Consider the following 21,201-nt stretch of genomic DNA (forward strand, 5'->3'; position numbering starts at 1 on the left):
TTGAGAATCTTCACACAATAAACTGTATGTGTATGCAATTGAATTAAATCATGTGCAAACAAATCCCTGTTTACTTATTTTGTCTGTACGTGATAATTAAAGTGAATATTCACATAATTTATTGTGAAGATTCTCAGCTCCTTTAGTAAATCAACCTATTTATGTCACCTTCATTTTAAATAAATTCAGTTATGATATTCTTCTGAAAACTTTACATATTAATTCATAAATGCTATTTAAATGTGTTTATATACAATAATAGGAGTTTGTGGGAAGTAGCTTTTAAATCCAGCACAAGGAGAAATACCAATTCAACTTCATATATTCTCATAAGAGAAGAGGATCTTAAAGAGGTTTTGAATTTTCAATTAGACATTTCAAGGGCACTTGTGATTGTGAGCAATGTACAGAAGGTCATTATTTTCCATTGATCTTGCTTTGTCCAATACTATTTGTTCCACAATAATATATATACTGTATGACTATACAATTTCCTGAATGACATGGTATGATTCATAATGGGGCAAAATTAATAGCTTGTCTACCGGACACTTTTACTCCCTTCCTGCCCAGGCCTATTTTCTGCATTCATTGGTCTCACACTTTGAATGACAATTGCATGGTCATGCAACACTGTACCCATATAACATTTATATAATTTTTTTGCGACACATAGAGCTTTCTTCTGGTGGTTAATCATCACTGTTTTTTTTTGTTTTGCTAAACAGAGGAAAAAGGACAGAACATTCTGAAAAAAAAGTTTTTGCATAGTTTGTTATAACATTTTGCAAATAAGTTTTATTTTTTACTTATGTGTGCGGATGAGGCTGCACTGATTGGCACTGATAGGGTGCACTGATAAGGTGGCACTGATGAAGAGGCACTGATAGATGACACTGATGGGTCCTGATAGGTGGCACTGAGGAGACATTGATAGGTAGCACTGATGGGCACTTATTGGTACTGATGGGACTGCACTGATGATCAGTGCCCTGATTATCAGTGAACACAATGTCCTGACAGGTTTGCCAGTTAACAGCTCTCCTTTCCTCCCGCAGACACAGCATGGGAGGAAAGGAATGGCAATAACTGGCAATGTGTGATTGGACACAGCTGATTACATGGTAATGCTCTTTGGCAGTGGCCCTTTACCACAATCTGTGATTGGCTGTGCTGGAAGGACGCAGCAGCCACAGAGCGTGCCTGATGCACACAGCAGGATGCACCCGGGGGCAGGGTTATTGGAGGATGTCTATTAATGAACTGGATGACCGTGCTGTAGCTTTCTTTTGGCTATAGCACCATTGGCAAGTGGTTAAGCCACTGGTTTTCTTTTCCGAGACATCAATTTGTAGTTTTTAGAGCCTACTTGTCTTTTGGTGCAGGCATAAATCCTAACGTTTTGTCTTTGGAAGAGAAATCCCTCTTTAGAATAATTTCTCCTAACATAACATTTCTTATTTTTAGGTCTGATGTACAGATCGTTAAAAAACTAAAAGCATTTACAGTATATGTTGTGTTAAACTCAAGCCAGAACATCTTTCAAATTGTGGGTAGGGATTACAACTGCTGTTGGGTTTTTAGTGCTGCCTGTGTTCACACTGAGGAGATTCACCTTCACTTCCTGTCCTGGTGACTCAACACAAATGGTAATCTAGACTTTTACAGGCATCACTGAATGGGAGTAGAGAGGAAATCTCTCAATTGGGGCACCTTTAAATAGATGGATTTCACTTCTTTTAGGGAGGTTTCTTGTTTTGCTTCCTCTTTTGTCTCTTGAAATGGAAATGCCTTTAATAGTGACAAAGACAGCAATAAAAGCTTGAAACAGATTCTAACATTTTTCCAACTATTTAAAAAAAAAAAAATCTAGGCTGGAGTTCCACTTTAAAGAAAAGTTCACAAGACCTCAGATTGGTCACTTATCCTTATCATCATGTTGTAGCTGAATATGTCTGAAACAGTAATCAAAGCAAGCTCTGCTCTTGTGAACTAATTGGAGCCCTTATGCCAGTGTTTCTTATATCTGTCATGATAATGCAATAGATGGAAGGCACACACACAGCATGGCTCCAAGTGATCTTAAAGCACAGCAGGAGCAGACAATACATTATTCTGGGTGTCTGATTTAGGAGAATAGCTCAATTGCAGTAGCAGGATAACTGGCTTCCATAACTGAACCAGAAGCATTCACATTTATACAGAAGTTACTAATTAGACTGCAACTTTAACTTTGTAAATTATTGTTTTGCTTATTTTACTCATATTAGTAAAACTGTGATGTTAACCATAGGAACCAGTGTTCTTTTTTTGCTCTCTTTTCTAATGTGTTTAATGGAATTTAGAGGTCATACTGTATGTAGGGTCTGGTAGAGGGCACTTCTGATACTTGGCAATAAGGTTGGTTCAAATAAATTTCTCATTGAAATACTGCATATTCATAAAATCTTCATTATGTTGTTGAGCAAAGCTGCCTAAAGAATGCTTGTATCTGACACACAAAGCTGAATCTTTAGTCGTCAACAGAATTAAAATATCATGAATTGGTGGTGGGATAGGTAAATACAAAGTCCCTTCCTTTACAGGATTGTTTTAATGTTATTTTATTATTTCAGAAACAGAGTCACCTTGAATGTATTTAAAACACCCCATTACGAAGTTTTTAAAGTGAACAGGTGCTTTGCCGATACTGGTTCATATACAGTTGCAAGAAAAAGTATGTGAACCCCTTTGGATTACATGGAGTTTTCCATGAATTGGGCATAAAATGTGCTCTGAACGTCATCTAAGTCACAACAATAGAAGAACACAGTCTGCTGAACATAATACTACACAAACATTAGATGTTGCCATGGTTAATTGCACATAACATGTAAACATTCACAGTGCAGGGAGGAAAAAGTATAAGAGGCCCTAGCTTAATGACTTCTCCCAGAGCTAATTGGAGCCAGGAGTGAGCCAACCTTGACTCCAATCAGTGTGATGATATTGGATGTGTTGCTGACAGCTGTTCTGCCCTTAAAAAACATACACCTGTTTTGGGTTTATTGGTTTCGAGAAGCACTGTCTGATGTGAACCATGCCTCGCAGAAAAGAGCTCTCAGAAGACCTGCGATCAAGAAGTCCTGACCTCAACCCGATTGAAATGCTGTGGCATGACCTTAAGAGACATCCCAAGAATATTGCTACACTGAAACAGTTTTGTGAAGAGGAGTGGTCCAAAATTACTCCCGATCGTTGTCTGATCTGCAACTACAGGAAATGTTTGATTGAGGTTATTGCTGCCAAAGGAGGGTCAACCAGTTATTAAGTCCAAAGGTTCACATACTTTTTCCTCCCTGCACTGTGAATGTTTACATGTTATGTGCAATTAAACCATGGCAACATCTAATGTTTGTGTAGTATTATGTTCAGCAGACTGTGTTCTTCTATTGTTGTGACTTAGATGACGTTCAGAGCACATTTTATGCCCAATTCATGCAAAACTCCACATAATCCCAAGGGGTTCACATACTTTTTCTTGCAACAGTATTTACCTTTCCTTTGTGCCCTGCAAGTCCATGAGGGCAACAGAAGCTAAGAGAGTTAGCCCAATGTAGTCTCCACATCACAAACTGGAACTTACACAAGACTGAGGAACTTTCATGGCCCCAATGTGATAATGCTGGGTGGAAGGATAGTAGATTGAGATAAGCCCCATGCTGCTCATGTCCATAAGTGCTTGTTATTTTTCTTCTCTCCAGTCAACTTTGGGAGCAATGGGAATCGTAGCATATACTACAAGTGGGACCATCTTTAACCTCCCTAGCAGTCTGATTATGTCCATATTTCTGTGCTCAAAGCGGTACCTTTTTTTGCATGGAAATATGTATTTTTTTTATTGTAGGCCTGTAATTCTTAGGAATAACTCACTGAAATCTGTCCGAACAAGAGTCTAGTAAACATCCCGGATATGTTAAAATTTGAAACACGAAATCATAAATTTTAATTTAATAAATAATCATAAAAAATAATAATATAATAATAATAATAAAAAATGTAATTCAATAATATAATCAAACCAAAAACACTGAAATTTGAAATATAGCGCCAAGTTCGTACATCACTGAGAAAAGTCACAAAATCATTTTCAGTGTCTGACGAATTTCCCCACGAATCATTATCCCTCAATTCTGCAAGTGGTTCTAATTTACTATCACTGTTCTCTAGCTGGTCTAAAACCGCTTTTGACCTAATGGGACGCTTTTTGGACGCCATGGACGTTTCTCAGTTTCCAGGCAGAAAGAACAGTAAAAATGCAGGCAGGGCACAGGACAAAGCACTAGGGATAAAATGTGTGTGAAATGGTTTGATACAGTAATGTTATTTTAGTGAATTTAGCGAATGTCACTTTTTGTCATTTTCAAATTTCCCACCATTCCGTCCCCGTACGTCCCGATGCTCGCAGGGGACGGAACCCAGAAGACAGATGCCGGCATCGGCCAGAGGACATTGCCGGGGACAGTGCAGGAGGTACATCGCGGGAGCGCAGGACAAGGTAAGTGAAGAAGAGATCCCAGAGCAGTGCTGCAAGGTATTCCCGAGTGTAGCTCAGGGTTACTGCTTGTGGTACTGAAAGCTTACCCCCAGCTACACTTGGGAATACCACCAGGAAATTTAAAGAAGACCACATTTCCAGGATGAGCAAATCAAAGTTTACTTTAACCCATCTTATTTTTTTTTTTACCTTGGGCCTACTTTGCAAGGTCTTTAGATTGATTTTGATGCCTATTCATTGTAGGCATACATTTCCTGGCAGGTACAAACAGGCAACTAGACAGAGGGCTATGCCTAATTTACTATGAAACTTTACTCACAATATTGCAGTCCACACTAGTGACCAAAGCTCCATCACTGGCAACAGATCTCTCTCTCTCTCTCTCTCTTTCTCTGTATACAGTGTAGACCTTCTCAGCTGCTTTACCAACATTCATTTTTAATAGTTCTTTTCTTACAAAGTAGATATAAACTCTAAATGGATGCCATTTAGATTGTTAAAAGCATTGTGTATCATAAACAATTGCTATATAGTTTTTCCATAAAATACCTGTTTGCAGCTTTTGTTCACCCTTTGTTGTATATCAGACCTGCTGAAGCAGCAGCGTCTTTTCTTTCAGCTGCTTCCTATCTACATGTCCTTGATCCAGAGATGATTGAACATCACCGCTCTGGACTGACTTGTTGAAAATGTCAACAATGAACTATGCTTACCCAGTATTTTAGTACAGTTGTTTGTAGTCTTTATCAGTGGTATAGGTGACAGGGTGCATAATTGTGAGAGAGTTGTCACCCCAAAACAAGAAGTGCTGAAAAAAGACCTTCATCTCAGAACCACCAATAATTAATTTGATGAAAGCTGTAAATTTAAAATGATTGAAAACACATTTTGAAATTACTTTAATACAATAAAGCTTATGACATATGATTTTGGTGATTGGGTTTAGAATTCCAAATCTTGCTAGAGTAGCACTTAACCTCTAGTACCTCTGCTATCAACAGCAAGTATGGAGTACAAACCTAGAGAGGGTTGCCCAGGATTTGTATTGCTCCTTCCCCAGTTAGGTCTACATATGGTCAGCCTACAATGTAAAGGACTTTTCTGGCATTTTCTGCAATAGAAAGTCAAGGATGCTGTACTGAGATAGATGTTATACATGTTTTATTACATGCATTTAGCAAGGATACATTTGTGTTTTTATATTGCATATGATTGCTTGCTACTACTGCTTTTGCATAAGTTGCTTTAAAATTCAATATTCTCATATGATGGGATCTGAAATTACATTTGATATCCAGAGTCATTGACTTGCTTGTGCCTGCTTTTCTTACCCTTTTATGCTTTTTTCCAGCATATTGGCAAATTACAGGTGCACTTTAAGCGTGAAATTTTCAGGGGAAATTTATTGTAGACAAAATAAATGATGGCATTGTAGCCAGCAAGCTATCTTTTAGTACTTCAGTCAGCATGAAAACTGTACAAGAGATTAATCTAGGAGCCTGCTCACTTTATAGTATTTTAAATCTATTTTTACAATATGAAAGGGTCAGGTAAGATCACATTACAAGCTGTGAAGTGAGCATTTTCTACAACTAAAATGAAGGGCAAGGAAAACAAGCTATCTTTCAAATAATGTCATATACCATATTTTCAATCTCTTCATAGCTATGTCTCTCCTCGCTAATGTGCACAAAATAGCAGCCATTAAATCTAATGCCATTAGCTACATTTTTTGGAATCATCTAAACTTATTTCAGCCATTATTCTGGAAAATAATTTTACTCTTGCAAAACACGGCATCTATTACATCTTGTCTACAATATTAGAAATTTGGTGTGAAATGGAAATTAGGAACATACGGGAAATAGTGACTTTTTTTCTTAGTAATTTTTAAAGCTAAACTCCAGGCAAATTGCTAAGTGCACAGTTAAAGGAGCTGTAAAGTTATATTTAAAGGTAATCCTTACCTCCTTTTTTCAAGAGACTTGTTTGTGTAAAATACTGCAGCACTACACTAGTTTATTTTTTGGTAAATGTGCTGTAAAGCTTACTTTTTTTTCTAAAATAACAAACATGTCATACTTACCTGCTCTGTGCAATGGTATTGCACAAAGCATCTCCTAACCTCCTCTTCTGGGGTCCCCCGCCAGAGCGCTAGGCTCCTCCTCTTTTCAGTGTGCTCCCATAGGAAGCTGCTTCCTATGGGGTCACACCAGTGGGCTCAGTCTTGAGCCAAGCTATGAGTGCCCTCTGCTCCCTCCTGACAGGATTTGACTGACAGCCGATGGCTCCTGCTGCATTTCTGTCCTGTGGATGCAAGGAGAGAGGGAAGAGCCACTAGAGATGGGCACAGTACTGGATAGAATGAGGACTCAAAGTGAGTATTAAAGGGGGGGGGGGATGATACAAACACTGAGACATTGGAACAAGGTCAGATATTGTCTAAAAAAAATTATTGGAAAAGGGCTAAAAAAAGACCAAATCCAAGATGCCCTGAATCAGTATGAACATGAACCACCAGTCTGTTGAGAGGACAAGTTTATCACTGCTAATTTTTGTGTTATTCTCACCACAATGCACAATAATCAGCACTGGGCTATTAAGCAAATTATAAATAAGCACTGGCCGTAGCCAGGGAAGCCATAAACCGTTTTCAAAAGAGCAACTATTATTAGGTGTCTGATAATGCCCAGCAAATTTAGGGACAAAAACATTTAGTGAACAAAAATCAGAGATATACCCTCCTTTTTATACATCCAAGGTTTGTTTTGTAAAAAGAACACATGTAAAATGTGCCACTATATCCACCATGAACAAAAGAGCTTCATGGGTAATAATGGCCAAGTATTCAACATCAACCAGTTTATTACTTGAATTACCCAGTTTGTTGTTCACGGTCTCAAATGCCCTTGTGGTCTTTACTACTGTATGTAAAATAGATACAAAAACTTGCACTTCGAATTTAAACAAAAAAGACTAATAGAAAAGCGGCTTGCACATTTGAAGAAAATAATGATGAAATATAAATAAATGCAGTGCTAATTACACAGAGATCTTATAACACAATAAATGTGATAATGTCCATATAGATTCCAAAGTAGATAGAAGTTGGTGCATGAGAGGAATGATCCAATCCAAAAACCGTCACCATCCACCCAAATAGATTGGCCTCTTACTCTAAAGATGGTAAAAAAGAGAGTTTCAAACCAACAAGACAGCCGCTGTCCCTCCAGATCACGATGACGTCATACGCCGTGACATTTGATGGGAGATTCTGCTATTTGGAAGTTCATTGACGTTGGAGAAGCAATTTTATTGTTCTGGAGGGGATTTTTATTGATGATTAACTGTTGCAGTAGAGAATATTCCATACTACTCATGTTGACAAACCCTTTGGGCAGTCAAACTTTCCGGTAAGATGCCTATCTGTTTGGGTGGAAGGTGACAGTTTATGGATTGAATCTTTCCTCTCACGCACCAACTTCTATTTATTTGGGAATCCTATATGGACTTTATCCCATTTATTGTGTTATAAGATCTGAGTAATTAGCGCTGCAGTTCTTTATATTTCATCACTACTGTATGTAAGCCTTACCATGCGCATGATGCGCATCAGTTTTTGTGAACACTGTGGATTTATAGAGCAAGGCAGTACGGAGCAGTGTTCCTTGTCACTTTTCTATCCAGCATAACAAGGACACAATAGGGTTTATTTACTAAAGCTGGAGAGTCCAAAATCAGACTCCCTTCTGCATAGAAGCCACTCAGCTTCCAGGTTTCATTGCCAAAGCTTCATTGAACAAGCTGAGGTTAGAAGCTGATTGGTTTCTATGCAGAAGGGAGTCTGATTTTGGACTCTCCAGCTTTAGTAAATAAACCCCAATAGGTCTGGAACTATTTGGCAGTGAAGCTATTTTCATCATTTAATATTTTATTTATATTTATATTAAATACACACATATATATATATATATTTATATATATATATATATATATATATATATATATATATATATACCTTTATATAAACATTTAGGATAGAATATTTCCTGAATATATATTTACATTTCTACATTTTATACTGAGAGGCTTACATGCAAGTATATCTATTAATTTCCTCCAAGTGTTTTTAGATACAAATAAATGTAAAGTTTTTTTTTTTACATATACATGAATTAACCTTTTTTTTATACTTAACTAGTCATGCCTGTTCATTTAAGTCAAATTATCATAGAAAGCAGTTGTGCTTTGAAGAACCTGACCTTAGTATGCTGGCAATTATTCCAGTCCTCGTAGGGTTAATGGCACTTAAGATTAGGTTAGCTATATACAGTATAGGTGCCTCTTCTGTTGCCATTCAGACTTGACAAAGGGGACCACAACCCCAAAACATGTTGTCCTGGCAACAGACCACAACAGCTAGTCCCATGTCATCTCCAGGTCTTCTTGGAATATAGTAAGCAATATCAGTGGTTCTCCAGCCATGTGCACACTCTGTCTACAGAATGGTTATGGCCACCCAGCCTGGATGTGAGCAGCTGCTGTAGTTCCTTTCTATCATACCCCATTCGGCTGTGATTGTGCATCTTCTCTACCAGGCACAGGAGCACTGAATGCACCCACATCACACTGTACACAAGAACTTTGGAGACCTTGGCTTTGAGGACTGTTTCTCCTGGACAAGTTAACTCTTGATATGCTGCTTTACGCATATATTATTTGAGTTCAATTATTATTATTATTATTTTTTTATCTTCTATTAAAAGGTTTAACTGCACTAGGGGTTGTGCTTTCTCTGCTCTTGTTTTGTCCAAGAACCCATTCAGCACAGTAACAGTAAGGGGACAACAGCAATTGAACTTGGGTCATCCTTGAGCTCACCATGCTGTTATCATGTTTGCAGTGTGTGCAAAGCAATAGAGCTCTGAGTAGCTCAGAGTCATGTCCCTTCTTCTCCCAGTACAAGCATTATAGTGCAGAAATTTACATGACCCAGTCAGGGCTTCTTAAAGGGGAAAACAAAAGGCCTAGAAATAACATACCCAACAAAAATCTTATTTTTAACTTTAGAAACATTTTGGCCATATCTTTAGCAAATTTCCATTAACAATGCTTTCCTAAGTGCAATAAACAACATAACAAATTATAATATAGGTCAACATTAAAAGCAGTTACACAGGTCCTTGACAGTGCCTCACTGATAGAACCCATTGTAAACCCATAGTATTGCATACTTTCTACAAACTGTTAGCACCGCTCCCTGGTTGGAACTGAACTTGAACTTAAACAACCCATCACAAACGTAAGCATTGCCAATGATTCTTCTGTCTGGCACCATCAAGAACCTATCAAATGCTGACAATATTAATTCAGGCATTGCTTCCAATTCATTGGTCATCCCTTACTACCATCATTAGTGCCTAAAAGTGTACTTTTACTCCTGCATTTATAAAACTAAAAGAATCAAGAGACATGTGATGGAAGCAATTTTCCCTCCCCAACAATAAACCAAAGGATAGGAGGCTAGGGTAGCAAGCCTCGTAGCATATAAAGAAAGAGGAACAAACTTAAGGCTGCTTTCTTTTCATATGAACATGTATGAGATAAAGCCACAGAGAAAATCCTTAATAGGGGTGCTCCTATTAAAGTATTACTAAGCCCACAACAGTCTGTATATGCAGTAAAATCAGTCTGTATATGCAGTAAAGCATGCTTGTTATATACTCACTGTGGAACCTTAAGGGTTAATCTTCAGCATTGTGTAAAACGTATGTTTGATCCTGTCTTCCTTGATCCTCCCCTTTTTTTACTGTCCCCATCCATCTGTTGATATTACAGAACTTTAGGAGGCACTCTGCACATCCTTAACTTGGTGTGTATTGCTAGATAGGTTTTTTTTTTTTTCTGGGAGGGTGCATGTGATCAGCACAGAGCCAATCAGCACTCTCCAGACAGAGGGTCAGGAGTCATGCAGGCTCATAGGACACTCAGGGAAGAATGAAAACACATCCTACATGCATAAACCAGTGCTCAGCTGGACACTGATAAAAATCACAAGACTGTTATATGTTGCTGATAAGAAAAAGGCATTTAGCAGTTTATATTTACTAAAATAATTGAATTTCCATGTTCTGTGTACTGTGGGAGATCAGATATAGTGAATTCAGGGTCTTTGGTTTAGTAACACTTTAGGAATTTTCTCACTCTAATTCCTTCCCACATCTTTACAAATGTTATGAAAAATTCTCCAGACAATAAACTCCTCCCACTTTTCCCTTTTATCCTGACCAAGTCAAGTGCCTTCCTGCCAAGCTTCGTCCAGCTTTGAGGATACACTGAGCCTAATTAAGACAGGGTCAGATACTTATTTCAATTGTATGGATTAAACTGGATTAAATGGCGTTTTTAATATGACAATCTGTCACCAACAAAATATCACTTGAATATGCAGCAAAGCCACATTAAATCCTTTGTTTAGCAATGTTGAATAATGACTTGCAGTGACCAGGCGTATAACTCCATCCACACATAATAAATGTGGTGCTGCTAACAGATTTGAGTTTCTGATACATGCACACCATTTAAAACTTTACTTAGCACACAACTCCACTAATTGTTAATAGGAAATTCCATTTCTAAAAAAGAGGCGGAAGGATCTAAAGTCACGCTAAGTATGAAGTGTTATACTGTGAAATGTATTTTGCCACCTCCTCTGAACTACGTGCCAGCTTGTGAGGTTACAGCAGGTTGCCTCGCCTCTTTGATCTTGTGAGTGATTCCGCAGAGGGAAATGTAAGGTTAACTTTTAGAATTTCTCTAATATTATCCTGGGATTTTCACTTTTTCATGACTTAGCATCACCTACAGTGAGTCAGGCAGAGAAGGGCTGAAATGGGCACATGTAGATGGGACTGAGGAGTCAGAGAAGGGCTTCTAGGCTTTCCAGCTGTGGTGTAACATTTGGAAATAGAAACCAGTGGGTGGATCTAGCATTTAAAGCAGTCACTTCAACTAACACCTGACGTTCTTTGTAATCTAATTAGTGAAAATGTTAACCTGTCATCAGTCCTTTTTCACCTGTTTGTGATAAGTTCACAACTAACGAACACAGCCGTTTTCAAGAGGAACAGCAAGTGATAAATGGATATCTTTGTTTGAAGCTGTGATTATTCTCAGGAAGAATAACCTGAAGATTAATGTATACACTGCGGAAAACAGAACAGGCATTGCCTCCTGAGACCACAGTAAGCAAATGATAATAGCCTGTTTAGTAGGTTAAGTATAGGATATTAGTTATTTTGATGGTTTACTTAACTCAATATTCAAGTTTTCTGCTGGAAATCTGACTAATGACAGAATGCGGCACTAAAACCTTATACTGGAAAAATCTATACAAGCTCATAATATATGGTGCTTTCACTGTGCTGTGTATTTTCAACATGAGTTAAAGATACAAAAATCAGACTTATGCCTCTGCATACGTGACAACGGGATCCTTTCCAACAGTATGTTAACTGCTTGTAGACCGGCCCATGCAGCTTTACTGCCACAGGGTGGCTGCCCTGTGCAAAATCACATTTATATATGTGTTTCCGCATTTCTGGGTAGGGGGCGTGCATGGAAATGGATGGCCCTCAGATGTTTTAGCAATGCTTCAGTAAGTTACCAGGGGCACATCTGAATGGTGCACAGCAGAAATTGCTTACAAATAACATTCCTTTGGTCCTGCCTGTGATCAGCCCTACTCTGGCTTGTGTATCCAATCACTTTCTATTTAACCACTTGCCCTCCAGAGGATTTACACCCCTTCCTGACCAGGCCATTTTTTGCAATACGGCGCAGAGTTACTTTACCTGACAATTGTGCGATCATGCAATACTGTACATAAATGGCATTTATGTTCTTTTTTTTCCCCACATATAGAGCTTACTTTTGGTGGTATTTGATCACCTCTGTGTTTTTTAGTTTTTGCGCTATGAACAAAAAAATACTGACAATTTTTAAAAAATACCTGTATTTTTGACTTTTTGCTATAAAACATATTCTAAAAAAAAAGTAAAAAATCTAATTTCTTCATAAATTTAGGCCAAAATGTATTCTGCTATATGTCTTTGCTATAAAAAAAAATCCCAGTATGTATAAGTTAATTGCAGTGACACTAATACATGAAAGTTATAGTATCTACAAATGGCGGTATATATGCTGGAATTTTAATTTGTATTTTTTTATACTAGTAATGCTGGCAATCAGCGACTTATAGCGAGACTGCGGTGGGCATTCTGATACTGGGGGGAACTGACTAACTGCCACTGACATCCCCAGTGACACTATTACAGTGATCAGTGCTAATAAAAAGCACTGACACTGTACTAATGGCACTGAGTAGAAAGGGGTTAACATCTGGGAAATCAAAGGGTTAGCTGTATTTGTTTTACTGTGTGCTGTGTGTGTGTTTTACTAGGAAGACATGCTGTTTTGTATCTCCCTGCTGTGCAGAGAGATACAAAACAGCATGTCCATGCTGACAGGAGAGAGACCTGTGTTGTTTACACACGTCTCTCCCCTGTCAGCTTTCCCCGATGATTGGCGAGTGCTGGCTGTGAATTGCCAGCCGGGACCTGGTAATTGACATCCCTAGCCTCCAATAGTGGTGTGGGTAGGGTTGTGCGCGTGCACGCCCCCTACCTGGAAGTGCAAATCATGTATATATACGTGATTTTGCGTAGCCCTGCTGCCCTGTAGCAGTACTTCTGCTATAGGACAGCGGACAAGTGGTTAGTATGATCATGTCATCTGGTTCTGACCCTAAGCGTTATGTCATTTCACATGACTTCCTCAGGGGTAGGTGTATATATATATGTGTGTGTGTATATATATATATATATATATATATATATATATCACTGTATATGACAGTATTTTAGCACTTGCAAATTGGTATATGCAAATAGTAGCGCGGCACTCATTCACTATTGCACCAAAAGTTGCACATTGTGTTTTAAGAAAAATATTTCTAGCATTATTTATTTGTATTTCATAGTTTTGTATATGTCTGTATATCCTGACACTGTTACATAGGTAGACTAATTGGGTTTTATCACAGTATTTATTTGCACGGTATATGTTATCATGTATTTACTTAAGCACTTATGTATTTACTTTAGCACTTACAACATTAGTAGTTTTGTGGAAAATAGCAGAATGGCACTCATTTACGATTGCATCAAATTTAATGTGGGAACACAAGGTAGTGTCAGCTGACTGCGCTAATATCCCTACATAAGTTACATGTAAGAAGGGAGTATTACACATATTCACCTTCTATGTCTACCATTCACAAGTCAGTGCTGATCTGAAGCCTTGGAGAAATCCTGCCAAAGGGGGCATTCGACAACAGTTTAAGCCTTCTGACTACCTCTGCTGCTGAGGCATCAAGCAAAGAGGTGGTCTAGTTTATGGGTGGGCATTAGAAGGACTTTAGTTAATCCCAGCAGTGGTAGAATGGTAGTAGTAATGATTTCAGCTTCCACTATGCCTATGAGAGTATTCCCGGTACAGCTAAGAATTTTCAGACTGGTGAGTTCCAGAGCCTCTGTTGGGTGATGCCATTCCTTGTTGGGAGTCTAGTAAATCATCACCCTGGGATTTTGATCCTGCCAGGAGTATACATTAGGAATCAGTAGCCACAATATTAGTCTATTAGTGCCTAGGTTACTGGCTTTCAAGGTGCAGGTCTATTCCACTGCAGATTCTTCACTTGAACCTGGCCATCTAACCAGAGAAGAGGAAAACCCCAGAGAAGAGGATCACAGTGCTGCATGGAAGCATTCAGGTAGGACTCTTTATATTCATATAATTGCAAAGGTCAAATTGACTGGCAGGTAGCAATTTCCATGGCTGCAGGTTTGGAGGTATATTGGTAGACTGCATTGGATATCAGAAGTAGAATTTTGGGGATGGCAGATTTTGGAGACCAACAATGGGCAGGGATAAGTGCTGACTGGGCCACCTTCATCTTCAATGGTTTCTGTTGAGGCCCAGCCAACATTTGTTTGTTTCTATTGAACTAGGCAGCAGGGGTGGCAGCAGTGGCTGTGGCGCCATTTGCATTTTACCAGAGTGTTTCATTTTCAAAAACATAGGGGTTGATTTACTAGAACCGGAGAGTGTAAAATCTGGTGCAGCTGTGCATGATTGCCAATCATCTTCTAACTTCAGCTTCTTCAATTAAGCTTGGAGAAAAAAACCCTCAAAGCTGATTGTTTTTTTTGCAGAGCTACACTAGATTTTGCACTCTCCAGGTTTAGTAATTTAGCCCCAAAGTATAATTACAAATGTGGGATAATGACAGGGGAAGATGCAACACCTACAAAAACGCAAACGTTGATAGATCTGCACAACAGAAAAGCAAGGACACAGAGAATAATAGGGTGTTTTACACATCTGTGAGATTATTTTGACGATTTGGTAGGGAAGAAATATGAAATCTTTTTGCTCTTTGTATTTTGATAAGGACAAAGGGAAGGTGGATAAGTACAATAAAAAAAAACATCAGTAGTGCTTGTTACTGAAAACTTTAAATGGCTACAGTTCTTCGTGATTTCAACAAGCACATTAGGGGAGAAATGTCAAAAAACTGTTTGTCTTTCTTCTGCTACTTGGTTTAAATTGTCATGGGTTTGTGTTAACTAAAGTTTGAAAGGATAGGAGAGCCACACCAGCTTTTATAATCCTTGTATTCTCTCTATTGACTAGTGTTTAGCCCTGATAAAGCGGGGTGCTGAGCCCCCGAAATGCATTGGATGATGCAAAATAAAAATCTTTCAAAGGACTTTACAAGTTGGTGTGGCACTCTCATCCTTTCAAAACTCTGGTAAATTCCTCTGGGGTCCAACAAGACTTCACAATTGCTGGTGAGTAGGTTCTAGGATCACTAACCGCCCACTGTATTATAATGCATCCCTATAAGGTTCAATGCTCCTACATCACAAAGATTTTATGGGCTTGTGTTAAGACTTAAATATTTATTTACATGCAGCTGAAGCATTTCCACTCTTCTCGATCTCATTAATGAAAAAATATAGTGTATAATCATGTATACATTTTTACTCATCGTTGAAAAAGCTACCTGCAGTTTCTTATTCATGTTTCACATTTATAATTGCTTCCTGTTTAATATTTTATTTATTGCATTTTATATATATTGTTTGCATATAACAAATAATTTTTAACATTATGCTAGGGAATTGAATATAGTTGATTAGATAACAGTAAGCCAATCCCTTTTACATGTATAAGTACCTTATCATTGTGTGTTACAATTCTTTTTTCTCTGTGCTCAAAACTTCCCCCATGTACCATATCATTACATATTAGTAATGATACATGTACATGGGGCAGTTATATTTGCTTATTACATATGAAGGCTTTTCTGCTTTGCAATTTACTAGCCTGAACTGAACTACTCCATATCTTAACAGCTTTTAAGGAGTTCAACAGAGTCATTGTAGTAGTTATATAGTAACTCCATCTTGCTTTTAGAGACCAATCTTAGAACCTCTAGATTTAATACAATAACAAAAAATGGAAGGACAAGCATAAAAAATGTGAAAGTCACATAAAAAGTAATAGTAAACACACTGCAAAAAATAACACAAAATATGTGTTCATTGATACACTGTTTTCCTGTAAAAAGTTGGATACAGGCAAAGATAGAGATGATTGAGTTCTGCACAATAACAGACATCTGAGTACATGGCAAATAGTGAAACTATCGCTATCGCAGGCATTAATGACAGAAGAGGCTAATAAATTTAGTACAAAAATAATAAAACTGAAGCCTTGAAAAAACCTGGCCCATCCTTTCAGTTCTCGCATTACTTCCCCATTTGTCCTTGAATGTAATAGGCTGCATCACGTACTCTTAGGAAGGTAGGGTCAAGCTTAACTTTTCCAAGAAAAGTGGAGAGTGATGAATGGGGCTCAGCCTGGCCTCTGAGAAGCTTTGGTTTGTGATTTTGGGTATAAATACTTTGGGACTCCAGATTTTTTGGTGTGACACTCCTATTAATCTATTTTCCCTAAACAACCATTAAGCATACTTTTTCCATATTTATCTTTTGCTTTGTTTCATTATGAAGAAAAGAGTTGGCATATGTGTTAAAACAGAACTGTCACGCAGCTCCAGTTAGGAATCTCTCAGGTGATTTCTGAAGTTAAACAGAGTTAGTTCTTTTCTTATTTAATCATAAGACGGTTTCTGTTTGAGCAGATACGTCAGTCACTGTAGAAGAACAAAGTTTAACGGTTTATCAGATGTGCCTTTCTATGCATACACAATGACTCTGGTAGCAGTGCTACAGATTCATGCAGCTGGAAGGAGAGTATCATCTTGTTTTATGCCTACTCCCTCCGGAATCATAAATGAATATTATGACTGTGTGCTTCTGAGAGGTAGAGCCAGTGACTATATAAAAGTAAAACACATACAGTTCTCACTACAAGGGGATCTTCTAGAAAGCAGCCTGACAACTAGGACAGGTTTGATGGCTTAAAGGTACAATTAAAATGACAGTTTAATGCTTATATTCCGTGTTGTTATTTAAAAGAGTCATTTATAACTTCAAAATGATCCACACAGAAAGGACAGCCATCATTCAAAAGCTGCAATCAACCAGAAAGAAATACAATTCCATTTTATATTGGGATTCTTTATAGCAAATGTGTGTTCAGAGGATGGCAGCAGCAGTGCCACCACAGTCCCTCTGCCGTATACTCCACCATCCTGTTGGGTTAGCTCTTAACCACTTGCCCACTGGGCACTTGTACCCCCTTCCTGCCTGGGCCAATTTTCAGCTTTCAGCGCTGTCGCACTTTGACAATTGTGCGGTCTTGCAACATTGTACCCATATGAAATCTGTATAATTTTTTCACAGAAATAGAACTTTCTTTTGGTGGTATTTAATCGCCACTGGGTGTTATATTTTTTGTGCTACAGTATAAACAAAAAAGAGCAAAAAAATGTAAAAAAAAGTTTGTCTTTGTTTCTATTATATAAGTTTGCAAACAGGTAATTTTTCTCCTTCACTGATGTGCATTGATGAGACTGCACTGATAGGCGGCACTGATGAGGTGGCACTGATGGGCACTGATAGACAGCACTGATAGGAGGCACTGATGAGCTGGCACTGATGATGCTGCACTGATATGCAGCAATGATGAGCACTGATAGACGGCACTGATGGACAATGATAGGCAGCAGCACTGGGCACTGACTGGGTGGCACTGCTGGGTACAGGTCGGTGGCACTGCTGGGCACAGGTGGGTGGCACTGATCATCAGTGCCCTGATGATCAGTGCCGATCTGTACTCTGACAATTGCAGGTTATCAGCAGTACTTTCCTCATGCTGTGACAGCGTGAGGAAAGTGCAGCCGATAACCGGCAACTGTATTTACCCGGTGATCTGCTGTGTCATTGGATGTGGTAAAAGGCTGCTGTGATTTGCATTTTTCCACATTACATGATCAGCTGTGCCCATAGGACACAGCAATCACAGAAAGCGCCGGGTACACTCCGCTGGGGGCACGCAGGAGGGCGCGTTCTGGGAGGATGTCATCTGACGCCCTCCCAGAACTGAATAACCGCGCTGTAACAGTCATTCGGCTATAGCGCAGTTGGCAAGTGGTTAAAGTGGCTGTAAAGGTTTAAGGTTTTTTACCTTCATGCATTCTATGCCCCCCCAAATACTTACCTGAGCCCCATCAGAATCCAGCAATGTGCATGCAAGCCTTGGCTCTCCTGGAACTGTCCCTCCTCATTGGTTGAGACAGGAACTGGAGCTGTTGACTCCTGCTGCAGTCAATCACAGCCAGTGAGCCAATGAGGAGAGAAAAGGATGAGCTGCTGCTCTGTGTGTGAATGGACATGCAGAGCAGAGGCTCAGGAGCAAGCCTTCTTGGGTGCCCCCATAACAAGCTGCTTGCTCTGTGGGCACATGGCAGGAGGGAGAGGCCAGGAGTGCTAGCGGGGGACCTGAAAAGAGGAGGGTTGGGGCTGCTCTATGCAAAACCACTGAGTAGGCAAGTATGACATACTATTTTTTAAATAAATGCCCTTAATATCACTTTAACATGCTATTCGGGACATCTGGAGATGTGAATTATGGTTATCCGGGGCAAAAGTAGAAAAACAGAGCTGTGTAAAGAAGTCAATTCATTTAATATAGACTTCACATATCAACACAAGGTGGAGAACAGTAGCAAGCTGTATCAGAAATTGACCCACACCTCACAGTTTTAAAATCGCAGTTCTATATGAAACATCTCCACAGGACAAAAAACCATGAACCATAAAAGGAGAGTTATATGTCACCTACATGTTTCAGGCACTAAAAGCCTTACTCTAGACAAATATTTTCTATAGTTTGGAATAGAGTAGGAAGGGGCAGTTCTGTTAAGTTTTAATTAATGCAGTGACACTTTAAGAACATATCTACTCACATTTTATCCCTGACACCTGAAAAAGAAATGTAGTTAATGGGGGTCTCTGGATAAGGATGGTGCATACAGCAGTGTGAGAGGTTCTAACTTTTTAACATATTCTAAAAAAGTTCTCATTTGCAACAAAATGTTCCCCCTTCTCCCCACCATTAGTGGTCATTGGCAGTAGAAAAAGTGCAACCTCACATCCTCCCAGGATTGGGGGTCAGAAAAAAGTTCCCCCTATATTGGTGGTCAACTGCAGTAAAAAAAAAGCCATCTCTCCTCTCAGCATTGGTGGTCAGTGCCAGCAAAAAAGTCACCCTAGCATTGGATGTCAGTAGACACTTACCTTTCAAATGTCCATGTGCCACACTGACAGAGCAATGTAGATACTTCTGAATGGGAGATAGCTCTGCCTGACAGTTCCAACTTGGAAGCAGTTCTGGAATCTCTACTGGTTAACATTGCAGATATATAGAAGTGTGAATGCAAATTAGATTTGAATACACATTAACATTTGAGTGGCCAGGGAGGAAAAATATTCTTATTGTCTAGCATGTTTCAGTTTTATGCTACATTAAAGTGGAACTTCACTCTCTCAATCAACATTGACTATTTTTGATCCTTATTCTGCTAGCATTATTAAATAGATAGGAAAGTATATTTACTTTTTTAAACTTTTTTTTTTATTACATTTCTTCAGTTCCTTCCTGCTTTTTAGACCTAGGCAAATGACATCATACATCCCAGATGCCTTCAGGAGGGAAGAAGGATTTTTTTTAGTTAAGCACGCCCTCCTGCCTGCATGCATGAGCTAAAGACAAATGGATTCCAGGAAGTAAATGCTACATAAATCATCTGCCCTTACTCAGGATGTCCACGGTCGAAAATGCTAGGAGGTGTTTTTCAAAGTGATTTATCAGCAAAATAAAGCATAGAGACATGGATGGATGAATGAGTTTACTTTGAATAATAAAAATGAATTAAATAGTGTTTTTGGTTGGTGGTGCTCAGGTGCAGCGTATTTCTGCTTTAATTAGCAATTCCTATTGTTCTTTCTTCACTACTCTTCAAGCTTCAGAAATCGTGCCTTTGAAGTAATTTCTGTAAGATATGGGTATAGATGATCCAGGGGGTCCAAATCTTCAGAAAAGTGTTCTGAATACCTTGGGCTTTGGCTGTTAAATTTGCATTAACCATAGTGCCTTGAAATCTGCTCTTTACTTCTGCTTTTGAAGTTTTGGTTTTCCAAAGGTTAGCAATTGTTTATTTGGCATCTGTGAACATGAAGATCATTTTATTTGCTGTTTTGGGGATGTCCTGGACAGGCCCATTAAGTAATGTTTCCACTGGATCTTTGAGTAAGTTCAGCTGAAGGATCGAGTTTATAAAACCTGTAAATTCTAATCCAAAGAGATTGAGCTTGAAGGCATGACTACCATATGTGCCACATGGTGGATCATTTTTTGTACAGTAGAAACAAAACAAAATCAAAAAAATTTTTTCATATAATTGCTTGTTTTACACTTTAAATACATCCTCACATGCCTTCATGACAATTTGCTCCAGTTGCACAATATTTTCTTTTGAATTGAACTTGGTTATGTCATTGTCGGTAAGATGAAACTGCAGGAATGGCACCTTGCTATGAAATTCCAGAGATATATGTTATTATACATTTGCTGCAGAAGTACCTAATCTGTGTAGAGTATCAGCAGTTGAAATAAGCTTTGAGGTAGCTTAGCCAGCTGTCGTACAGCTTGTCAGACATCATATTAGTTGTTATGACAGCATTCTTTTTGAAATTCCCTGTTTTCATGCACAATCAGACTACTGCTTCTGCTGAAAAGGTATAAGACATTAAGGTGCAAAGTATGGTCCATTTATCTTTTCCATTAAAGATACATAAGGATGGTTTATGTGTGTTTCTGTCTTAATAGGTACAATCAAATGCCAGTCAGTTATTCTTAAAGACTTGGGTTATTTCTGGTAACAAAATTATGTGCTCAAATAGCTCAAATTATGTGTTTAATGGCTCAAAAGTTGTAATCTATGGGTGAAATGCACTAGCGCAGTAAGTCTATAGAACAGGAAATATTATCATAGCAAACCAAATGATTTCACACAACAAATTTTACATAAATAATTTTACAGTAATAATGTCTACCTGTGGAATAGGAAA

This window comes from Staurois parvus, unplaced genomic scaffold, assembly GCF_062004578.1.
Source record: "Staurois parvus isolate SC_StPar_1 unplaced genomic scaffold, SC_StPar_1.0 ptg000548l, whole genome shotgun sequence".
Taxonomy (NCBI): domain Eukaryota; kingdom Metazoa; phylum Chordata; class Amphibia; order Anura; family Ranidae; genus Staurois; species Staurois parvus.